The sequence below is a fragment of the Mytilus galloprovincialis genome, chromosome 14, assembly GCF_965363235.1.
Source record: "Mytilus galloprovincialis chromosome 14, xbMytGall1.hap1.1, whole genome shotgun sequence".
Taxonomy (NCBI): domain Eukaryota; kingdom Metazoa; phylum Mollusca; class Bivalvia; order Mytilida; family Mytilidae; genus Mytilus; species Mytilus galloprovincialis.
Window position 1 is genome coordinate 49,747,522 of NC_134851.1, and position 12,180 is coordinate 49,759,701.

Here is a 12,180-nt window from a genome sequence, read left to right on the forward strand (position 1 = left end):
AAGCAGTTTTACAGACTTCCGATTAAGACATAATATATATGGACCTCCAAGACAGTGTAGTTTTGAAGAGGGAAAGATATTTATTTTTCCTTCAATATTGTTTATAAATTTGTCATTTCTCATTTATATAACACTGTGCTGACTGTGCCAATTGTTTTTAATATTTTCGCATACGTTTTAAAAGGCGAATGAACAAGCAGAACGTTGTGCCTTCAGTCGCAATATTCAGATCCATCAATGAGGGAAATTATGGACATTTTTTTTTTGCTATTTTATGCCAGCTTTTCTTTTCATGTGTATTTGCCGCAACAGTTATGTATTACTTTAAAAATTACAAACCAAGTGTTTCCTGATGAAACTATCTTCTTAATGTGTGTGTGGGGTATTTTTTTTCCCTTTCCTGCAAAGTTGGGCATGCAGTTATACATCCTTTTCAAGATAAAAGAATGCAATTTCGGGAATAATTTACGTTCTTACATCTTATAACTGATGTCGTAAGAGGAGAAAAACTATGGTCCCTTTCGCAGAGCACTACACCATGCACGATATAAAGAAAAAAGAATAATGATATGCTTCAATATAAAGAATATAGAATAAAGGGGGGTAAGTGAAAATTGGCCTAAAATATAAAAGAACACAAAAATGAGTTATGTCCCTTTAATAGCCTTATAATTAATGCAAGCGCGGGCATCACTTGTGTTCCATGGACACATTCTCCATTTATTTTAATATATAATAGATATATGGAAAATATTTCAAACGGGGACATCATCTATTCCCCATGGACACATTCTCTATTTATTTTGATATATAAAAGATATAAGGAAAATATTTCAAATTGAGTAAAACAGCTGGCATACTTTTCAAACTGTATTTCTTTATCACATATTTAATTTATCAATTAGCCAATTAACCACAAATTAGTTTTTTCAAATGTAAATTATTCTGGCATTCATGATGGATATTCCAAAGCTGTGTTAAGTTTCTACTTCCGTAAAATTCGATTTTATTTCAAAATGAATTTAAAGTGTCAAATAACTGTCCATTCTTTGTTTTCATTCATGGATGACAATTTAGAAAGTTAAAAGTTTAATGAGTTTTTTTTACAAAAGTATTAAACCATAATTGGAATTATCTATTGATAATTACCTATACACATGCGAAATTATGATATCTCGAACCTTTTAACCCCTTGAAACGATGTCATTTTTCTTCAATATGAAATGGATTATGTCAGAGATTTAATTTTTGAAAAACAAAAAATCTGTTTTGACACGCGAATAATACAATACAAAATAGCCACTACGTCTGGCAGTAATCTGATTTTGTACCAGTGAAAACGATTTTTTTTTTGTAAAATCGAAGATATTTTGGACCCGTTAACATTGTTGTGACATTGAATTGAGTAGTTTTATACATGTCCTTTTCAGTTAAAATCTCCAGGTTTAAATTGTCAACAAAACCACACACACATGTTTTTATTCGTAGCATTTTAATAAGAGTTAAGATGATTATTGTTTCAATTTGGAGGCTCAAAAGGTTGTATCACGTGACATTTGTTAATTTATGTTACTAAAGGGAGCAACCATTTAACTTTTTTGTCATCAGAATATTTTTTAGAAAAAAAACATGACCCCTTCTGGAACTTAAATGGTCATTCCCTTACATACATCATTTTTGGTGGAGTCTGACATTTTCTGGTCGCATGATCATATATATATAGATAGACTCTGGAACAGTTAAAATAGTATATGTTTCCTCGATCGTCATTCTAAACTTTGTTTTTGCTTCTATGTACAACCTATTTAAGTCTGTCAATCCGATTTCCATTGCAATGCAATTTTTGCATTCAGAACAAACAAATTGGACTGTGGTGCCTATTGCATCTGCAGCACTTATAGCAGGGTGGTATTATAGCATTGCACAAATGAAAATTCTATGAATGCATTCAAAATTATTTTTAAATTGTTAATTTTAATTTCATCAAAAACAATAATCATAACAAAAAGGATTAACTGAAAAAACATATTCCTCTTTTCGCTTTTGGTTTTTGTTGGGTTTTATTGTCCATGTAAAATTGAAATGAAAGCGTATGAAAGGCTTTAAGTTGTGTAGCAGTACTTGTACTCAGTTTATCTAGTCTTTTCTGTAAATATAAACACAGACTTTAAAATAAACCATGTTGTACTTTGTCTTAATTTAAGGAGATTACTGCACGCTGTGCGTTTTGACATGCATTTGTTTACTTTTCTAACTGTCTAAGTTGAAAAGGTCGCTTATTGTGGTATTTCAAATGCTTAATTTCCTGCCTGGAAAAGAGGCTTCCGCCAGCTTTAGATATAGGATCTCGACGGGTTCAAATCTCGAAAATCATGACAAGCTATATAAACAAATATCGCATTGTATCTTGTATACCAAATGACAAAATAGTACTTGACTTGTACTTGTAAAATGTTGTCATGTTTTGAAAGCTGTCAATTGTACAGTGTAACCTGGTGCACTTTAAACCAAACATTTTGAAGCTTAAACCAAACAACTTGAGATTATTGTACTGCTATCTGTTAATCTTATTTCTTGTTTACAAAGATTAATGTTTTTAAGGACTTTTTAAAAGGTTTGGGTGGTCTTTTGTTTTAAGAAATGTATTAGATTAAAGTAAAACCCAACTTCTTAAACATGTAAATTTTTATTCCAAACGTGCAGCCATAAATCTCTCAGTGAATATATGTTATTGTACACCCATGTGATATTCGGTTTAGGGGGGATTCTCGCGGATTTAACATTATATAAAAAATTTATCTTTTGCTACACATGCTAAGTGTTTTGTTGTTTTGCCATGAAAGACTCGGGAACCCAGGAACCCCTTAAGTTGTTACTAGTACATTGAGCTTTTTGTGCAGTTTTCTCTTAATGGTTGTGATGTTGTCCCAGAGAAAAACTGGTCTCGAATGCAGCTCTTTGGGATAAGTTTCCGTTAAATGTATGCACGTTTTATTTAAACTTATACTGTCTCCTTAGTATATTTGAAGACTGTATTCAGATCTATTTATGATGGCTTTTAACGACGGAACAACAAAGCCCTCTCTGTCATTCATAAGTTAAGGATGCAGTTGAGCATTGGTTTTGCAAACATTAATAAAAAATACTCAAATAAATTGCATTTCAGTCCTTGGATACTAAATATTGAACAGAGACGGTCTTATATTCCGGAGGTTAATTGGTTTCCTTGATAGTAAGATGTCTCGGATAAATAATCATTTAGTCTGCCCTCGTCCCAGTACTTGGGTGGTACCAGGAATGTCACAGAACAGGTACCAGTTCATACAATGTTCCTTGATACATTATACATTTTCACATGCAAAACAGGAATTTGGCATGTAACCTCGAACTCCGTAATCAAATCTCAATTTAGATATGCTCTATTATTTAAATCATTTTGCAGATCGGTATCTTCGAAAGTGAAATATCTAGAGGTCGAACAGAATAAAATTATAACATCAATTGGCTGAAAAAATATGTAAAGTTAAAATTTCATGCATATTTGACTAATTATTGATTATGGATATAATAGCTTACGTGTGACTGTCCCTTGTTTCTAGATTATTACTTGTTTTATTTGTTTGCCCTCACCATTCGAAACGGGGACATTAAGTGTTACCATTACCGTCTGCCCCTCCGTCTTTCGTTACTCCTTCTGTCATTTTGTATGTCCCATTTAAGTTTCCGCTCTCTTACATAAGTTTTTCTAATCCAAATTTTATGAAACTCATGCTTAATATTGCTTGGAACCATAAAATGCAGACAGAGATCGAATTTGGGCAGAATGTCATTTACTGTTCTAGAATAATGCCCTACTTAACTTGAAAACTTGAGAAGGGGTATTCATGTCCTCAGACTTATAATTCTTCAAGTTTTCTTAATGCTAAATTCTATCATATCATCATGCGGACTTATTGAGATTTATTCAACTCACTTCAGAATACTCAAAAAAAATATTTTGACGCTATTTTTAGACGATTAGTAAAAACTTTAATAAATGTCAATAGTAGTCTACATTAATACAATGTATTTCTTTATTACTTTGTGTATTGGCAAACTATTGATTGATAGGTTGAAATCTACATTAATCGTGGTTGTCTGACGCTATACTGGATTGATAAAAATCTGGATTTGTCAGAAAAAAGATTTAACTAAATTTCAACAGGTCTTTTGTACGGTAATTTTCTATATGTGCATTTTTGCACTATATATATACAAGATCGAAAGATGTTATCTTTCTTCGAAGTTATACATTAAAAGGCTAAAGTATAAATGTACTCTTTTAAAACTCGGCTGAATCGGATTTTAGGAGACAAAAAAAACATGTATAATAAATACAAATCAGCATTCATAACTTTTTTTTTAGATATTTATTTTCTTAACGAAACGAAAAAATCGTTTGAACTCCAAATTAAAAACATACTCACTCACTGAGTGATACTGATTTAGGGCTTGAAAATAAACTGATCATAGATATACCGGGACTTAAATTTTACACTTGCGCCAGACGCGCGTTTCGTCTACAAAAGACTCATCAGTGACGCTCGAATAAAAAAATGTTTAAAATGCCAAATAAAGTACGAAGTTGAAGAGCATTGAGGACCAAAAATTTCTTAAAGTTTTCCAAATACAGCTAAGGTAATCTACTCCTGAGGTAGAAAAGCCTTAGTATTTCAAAAATTCAAAGTTTTGTCAACAGTTAATTTATCATTATGAACATAGCAATGATAACTCAATTCAACACAGAAGTGTCTGTCAACTGGGCTTGTGATACCCTCGGGGAAATAAATCTCCACCAGCAATATTATTAAATTATAATAATATACATTTGTACAGTAATTGTCGTATATGTTAATCCTAGTGTGTTTTGTTATTTGGAGAAAAGGATCGGTTATTTGCAGATTTATAAACTTTTATATCTTTGAAACTGTCAGTATAATCTGTCAAAAAACTGTTTTGAAAAGTCCAACTTTAGAAGAGTTCTATCCTAGTCCTGTTTAAGGGTCGAATTATCAGTAGTAGTTCTAAGCAAAACTGTCTGCAGCAGTTTTAGATTAAAATGTCAAAATCTGTTCTAGAGTAGTCTTGCTCATCCAGTCCATCACTTGAGTTTTTAGTCCCTCTTCTTGTCCCCATAACCTGTAACAATTGCTTAACAACACAACATTATATATAGGACTAGTTCTGAAACTAGTTTCAAATGGTTTGACTCATCAGAATCCCCGGACACTAACACGAAACCAACTAATAGTAACATAAAGTGAAAAACACAAAGCAACGATACAAGAGTTCTCACAGTGACTGAAATCTAGTTCATTACCGATAACAACTAAATATTATCATGTTCTCCCGATCTCATGCGGTATGGGCTTTGCTCATTGTTAAAGGTTTTATAGTAACCTATTGTTGGTAATATCTGTGCCATTTGATCTCTTGTGGATAGTTGTTTCGTTGTCAATCATACCACATCTTCTTTTAAAATTAAGTATATCAATCAGCACACATCCAACCCATTTAGTGTAAAGACAGTTCGAGAAACGAATTACCTTGTGCAATCTCTATTTTTCGGACAAACTTTCCACAAACAGAACATTTGGTCTATTTGCCACCTCGTGTATTCATAAGAACTGTTTCCAGTGCTTCATCATTACAAAAAGAGGTCGAAAGGAAGAGTCTCTGAAAGTTGATAATAGTGGTTTTGAATTAACTGCAAGACAAAAGACAATGGCACTTTATGTTAATGATAGTGGTTTTGAAATAACGACAAGACAAAAGACGAATTATTTTCTACTCGTGATTTGATATGTCAAGAAATAAAACTCTTAATTTGTAGATCCATACCGCCCCTTGGATTATATTTTGATCAGATAAACGTGCAGCCTTTCTCCGAGTAATACTTATACCCAATTTTCCGGAAATGTTTTTCCGTAATTTCTCAATTATTATGTTTTCTTATCTATAATTTAAAAAACATAATCGCATTCTGATTGGAAGGCTAATTATATAGTTTATAGTAAATTGATTCTTTAATATTCTCCTTAAATGAAATGTTAGCTATTGCTGTCTTCGATCAGTGTTCGGAGAATTAGTCGTATCCGTTATTGAAAATTTACAGACATTTTATGGTTTAGCTTAATGTTGGGTATTATCATTATAATAATTATAGAGATTTTACTATTTTTTTTTGCCATCTGGATTGAGAATGCATTTTTTATCAATGACCACCGTCACAACATAGGTTCAAATATTTAAGTATAGTCCAAATTGAGAATGGAAATGGGGAATAATTATGTCAACATCCGAACAAAGAGCAAACAACAGCTGAAGGCCACCAATGGGTCCTCAACGCAGCGAGAAATTCCGCACTCGGAGGTGGTTCTTTCCGTCTTTACTTCAGCAGACTCTTTTCTTTATTTTATTAACGTGAGTGCAATACAGGAACCCCTTTTCCTCTAAATTGTTGGTTTTAAAAATTACAAATTGCATACATCTATTAGAAAAAGTAGATGTTGTGTGATTGCGAGTCAGTACAACTTTCCGCCAGAGCTCAGCATGACGTATAGAAGTCACCATGTAGCCTAAAAACCAATACCACATTTGCGATTTATAGACAGGCTTCAACACGACAAAATTACAAACAATTCAAAGCAAAGAACCAATGGCCTGTTTTATGTACAACTTAAATAAAAGAAAAAAAATATTATTTAAAGAAACAAATGACCACCACTTAATATCTTCCTACCTTAGGACTGGCACATACAAAATGTGTTTGCTTTAAACATGTTTACAGACGAACAGCTAAACAGGAAAAGTAATGTAACTATCATAGAAACGTACTTAAACAAGTGTTGTTAAGTAGCTGATGTAATGGCAACCATATGAAAGATTGATTGATTGATTGATTGATTGATTGATTGATTGATTGATTGATTGATTGATTGATTGATTGAGCAAAGTTGATATATGCACTTGACAAATTTTGCTTCATATTGAAGCTTATGCTTTGTGTGAGCATATTATAATTATGGTACCAGCAAATTAAGAGCATATTGTAAGTTCCTCTAAATCACACGGCAGCTGAAGATAAAAAAAAACACTAACAGTTTCTTCCTTTATTCTTAAATCTCATCACCTCTTAGATCTCGGTTTGGTTCTTCGTCGTATTTTTTTCTATACACCATTTCAATGGTATTTTCAAAATCGGTGTATGGTTTCCATCAGAGAAATTAAAATCATAACTTGAATTGAACTTTTATTTCCAGACAAGCAATTACTTAAAATTAATACCAAAAACAAGTCATTATTTCTTCTAGGTTGTAAACTCTTAATCTTTGATTATATTACAGAAATAGCCTTTTGTAATAAAATACCGGATTTCTGGAGGCGTCTCTAAATTGACTCCGTATATTATGCATTCCCGTGGATTTCGTTCCTAGAAGTTAATAGATTTCTTGTATTTAGACACCTGATGTCGTTAAAAATAATTAAAAAGACTGATTGATTTTCATATATTTATTAAAGAATATAATTTTGCACGACAACTCCTGAGGATTAGGATTTTGTTTCATCTGTTGTTTGTAGGCTTTTTTTTATAATAGTGATGTCTGCTTGCTGCAGAAAATATTGACCTGTGAAAAAAATATACCGTTCGTTGATTATTTCAAAATGCATCGTTTATAGCTCTAACGCCTTTTGAAAAAAATAAGTACTAGTCGTATGACCATATACTGAATTTAGATGAGAAATGTATGCTTTATTATCATGATATTTTCATACTATGATGAAAAGGAAGGGATGTTTGTTTTGTTGTATTAAGTCAGAAAAGCTTCTAGACTACAATCGGAAGAAAGATACAATTTTCGATTCCAGCAAAGGCATCTATGAATCTACCTAACGCTGCGTTAAGTTCTATAAAATATTCAATAGAGATAATTTTGGATAAAACGAAGGTTGACTTACTAGCTGGAAAATAGATATAAGAAGATGTGGTATGAGTGACAAAAAATTTGAGACAACTATCCATCCAAGTCACAATTAATGCGTTGAGTAAACCATTATGGCAAGTTACACTACAATTCAAGATTTTTTTTTTTTTCATTGTCTAATTTTTTTTCTATTTTGGTATTGACGTTTCTCATCCTTTTGTCTCCTAACACTTCCGGGGAACCAGAGGTAACCCCCGGTTTGGTGGAGTTTGTCTAGTTTTCTAAGAGATATTTTGATGTATTTTCGTCGTTTTCTTTTTTGATCCAAACAATATAGAATACAATAGTTCATACCAAACATTGAAGCTCGACTCAAAGGAAATGACAAAAGACATGGTCAGTACAGGAACAAAATGTGTTGGGGTTAACCATTTCTACTTACGCACGCGTATCCTCTTTTGCCTTTTTAAACCTTATGTTATTAAAATCATCAATACAATAAAAACCTGCAAACATGCACAGGACAAGTACTTATATATGGTGACCACTATCTAGAAGCACGGAAATAAAATATGATGTGCACATATAATTTGAAATATAGGGTAAAACTATTATCGCGTACCCATGACAGAGTATGAAAAAGTATCAAAGAAGTTCTGTTTCGTAGGCAATTTATGTGCAAAAATCCACAAGACTTTAAACAAGTTCGTTTACTCTTATGCTCTCCTATCATCTAAGATATATGTTCTCAGGAGATTTTTAGATGACCACTGCTGTTCAAATAATTGCATCATAACGATCTTAAAGATGTGAGAGATAAATTATTTTCAAGTACAAAACACGATATTTAAATGTCGAAATATATGCTCGCGCGCAGTCTTCGATTTCGCCTGTTTCTCCTACGTGTCCTTGTTATTTTATTAAGTAATACAACGTGACTAAGCGACTCCTGTTAATACAGACAAAACTTTTGTTTTAATTGTTAAGTATTCATACTCATTCGACGATTATGTGTATCTTTCCGAATGCGAAACTATACATTAGTAAGACTAATGGATTTTAATGATTACTACTTCCGGTCTATTTGTCCAACGTGACACTTCTCAGATTTCCGGTTATAATCGCATAAAATTATATATAACTCTGAATTGTCCATCATCTTATATAGACAGTAATCATCAGTTGTAAACTAATGGCTGTGATAATTAAGTTTCATTTTTCACGTCCATTTTTAAAGAGCAGTCCACATCATTATTGTGTCGGCTGCTTTCCTGTCCATTGTCTCGAAAACTGACAGGACAAAATGTCAGAACAAATTTCTCTGTTAATTTGCTGGAGTGGAGAGATTTTGAAGAGCTATTGTCTGTCACAAAGCTGTCAGAAAATTTCACAGAATGCTTTTATTTAAAGACGTAATGATTTTGTCGTTGGTTTTTGACAGGATTTTTCATCTTGATGTTTAATAGGATAGTCAGTCTCGATTGAGTTTCTACGGTTTAAGACGAACCATACCATATACTGGATTTCTGCCTCTTGTCACTGACTGAAAATTACATATATTTTTGAGAGACGGTATTAATCGCGCTTACCAAAAAAAAATATACATGCATTTGCATTCAGGTATCGAAGATCAAATGTATTGGTTCATTGTGTGATAATTTGCGTTTTTATATTGAATTAAGCCCACCAATTAATATTTAATAGTGTGTATTTCTATGTTGTGATGTTATACTATTGTTTCAGAAAAGGGAGAAGTTTTGGTACCATTTAAACGTTGAATCTCACTGCAAATGTTTGCACCTGTCCTAAGTCAGGAATCTGATGTACATTAGTTGTCGTCTGCATGTTTATTTTGTTCTTACGTGTTTCTCGTGAATCGTTTTTATATGATTAGACCGTTGGTTTTCCCGTTTGAATGGTTTAACATTAGTAATGTTTGGGCTCCTTTATAGCTTGCTGTTCGGTGTGAGCCAAGGCTCTGTGTTGAAGGCCGTACCTTGACCTATAATGATTTACTTTTATAAGTTATTATTTATTGTTATTTGGATGGAGAGTTGTCTCATTGGCACTCATACCAAATCTTCCTATAGATCTATCTATATACAGTGTGTGTTGGGGTATGCATACAAATTAAGATTGGACCGACAAGAAACAGAACCAATAGTTTGGTTTTTTTTTTAACTTGAATGATAACGAACTAGTCGATATTGCAACAATAAACCACACACTAACACTAATGACAATTGTTTTGGGTAACACGCCTCCAACTTATTTTTTTTCAAACTTTCCCTTATAATGGATTTTTTGCGACTGTCATTAGTGAGAGGTGAAGCTATCTATAAAACCAGGTTGAATTGACTTTTTTCTACATAGGGAAATGCCTGTATGACAGTCGTTTTCCACTCGTTTGATAAGACAATAGTTTTCCATTCGTTTGATGTGTTTGCTCTTTTTTGTCATTTGTCATTTGATCAGAGACTTTCCCTTTTGAATTTCCCTGCGAGTTAAGTATTTTTTGTTATTTTACTTTTCCCATACTATAGAGATAAGTACGGAAAACGTCATGCAATATTTCATGCCTATTCCTAGTGTAGATTTTGTTATCCAAATATATACTTATTTGTCATTTATACATCTATACAAGCAGATTCCTAATGTAGATTTTGTTATCCAAATATATACTTTTTTGTCATTTATACATCTGTACAAGCAGATTCCTAGTGTAGATTTTGTTATCCAAATATATACTTATTTGTCATTTATACATCTATACAAGCAGATTCCTAATGTAGATTTTGTTATCCAAATATATTCTTATTTGTCATTTATACATCTGTACAAGCAGATTCCTAGTGTAGATTTTGTTATCCAAGTATATACTTATTTGTCATTTATACATCTATACAAGCAGATTCCTAGTGTAGATTTTGTTATCCAAATATATACTTATTTGTCATTTATTCATCGATTCTCATGTATATTAATCTGTATTGATACTATGAAGAACCATGATCTTCTCTTTATAACAAACAGTTTATTGACAAGTTTTTATCTTAAGAAAAAATACAGCTTAATTGGCGTCTGTCCCAGCGACCATCGTTTAACAAGATAATGGCGCGTTAAAGTCAACCAGCCTGCTAATCCGATCACCACTTAATAATCAGGTGTCTTATTTGTGACAAGAAAATTCTCTTCTTATTAGTATTTCGTCTCTATATATGTGTGGTAAAGCTGCGGTTGTACGTTGGAGAATGGTTTAATATGAATATTATTAATATCTGATATATTTGTGGTTAAACTTGGATTTATTTGAAACGAGTGCTATAGTAAGTCGGCTAATTTTGTGTGCATCTATTTTGTAAAATGATTTTTAAGAGACTAATAATAAATTCTAACTTTACTTCAGACGTTCAACTCCATTAGTTAACGTCTTACTATTATACAGTGTAGCACATTTGGCTGTTTTTAAACATAATTTCTCTTGTTGTCAATATACTGGCAAATGATTATTTTAGCGATTGGTAGTGTTAAATATTATACTGACATATAAATGAGATTTTTTTATTTTTTATTATTTCAGACTTTTGTGAAAGAATACTGGCACATCGATGAAAATTTAGGTGAGTAAATTCAAAGCTTACATCTTTACACTGCGTTCAAAAACACTGTTGAAATATGTTTTATTGTACTTTTGTCACCTGTTTAAGTTCTCATATTGAATGATGATTCTCTGTTATGGATAATTGTTGGACTAGATGTTGTCCTTTACCTGTAGTGGATTCTGTTTGCTCTGTCGCAGTTGTTACGTTGGACAGCAAGTTTAGGAAAGATGGACGATTCAAGTTAACCTTGAAAACGATTAAATAAGAAGTGATCAAACAATGTCACATTCAAACTGTGATCTTTTGATGCTTAGTGTACGACCTTGTGACCAGTCCTTAAGACTCATTTGAAATGGCTTTAATTTTTTTTTTAAAGTTTTAACCCATAATCAGATCAGTTTAGAACTGGATGGTTTGCTTAAACGTGACTTTGCAACCTAAGTCAATTTTAAAACCTAAGCTAAGGTACCCTACTAGAGCCCAAGTAATTTAATCTTGTTGATTTAAATCAAATATTGGACTTTCAATTTTATTTACGGTGATGTCAGTATTTGCGGGTTTGTTCTTAACGGGTATGAAGGACTTCGAATTGGGAGGGAATTGAACCATGAAGA

At 32.2% G+C, this 12,180-nt stretch overlaps 1 protein-coding gene across 3 annotated transcripts in view; it reads left to right on the forward strand.

Annotated features, from left to right (window-relative positions):
- Positions 1-12,180, forward strand: part of LOC143059072 (frizzled-5-like) — a 76,622-nt gene that overhangs the window by 44,063 nt on the left and 20,379 nt on the right. For all 3 annotated transcript variants that reach the window (XM_076232537.1, XM_076232535.1, XM_076232536.1), the window contains exon 3: positions 11,545-11,584. The gene's annotated coding sequence lies outside the window, so the exon portion shown is untranslated. The remainder of the gene's footprint in view (positions 1-11,544; positions 11,585-12,180) is intronic.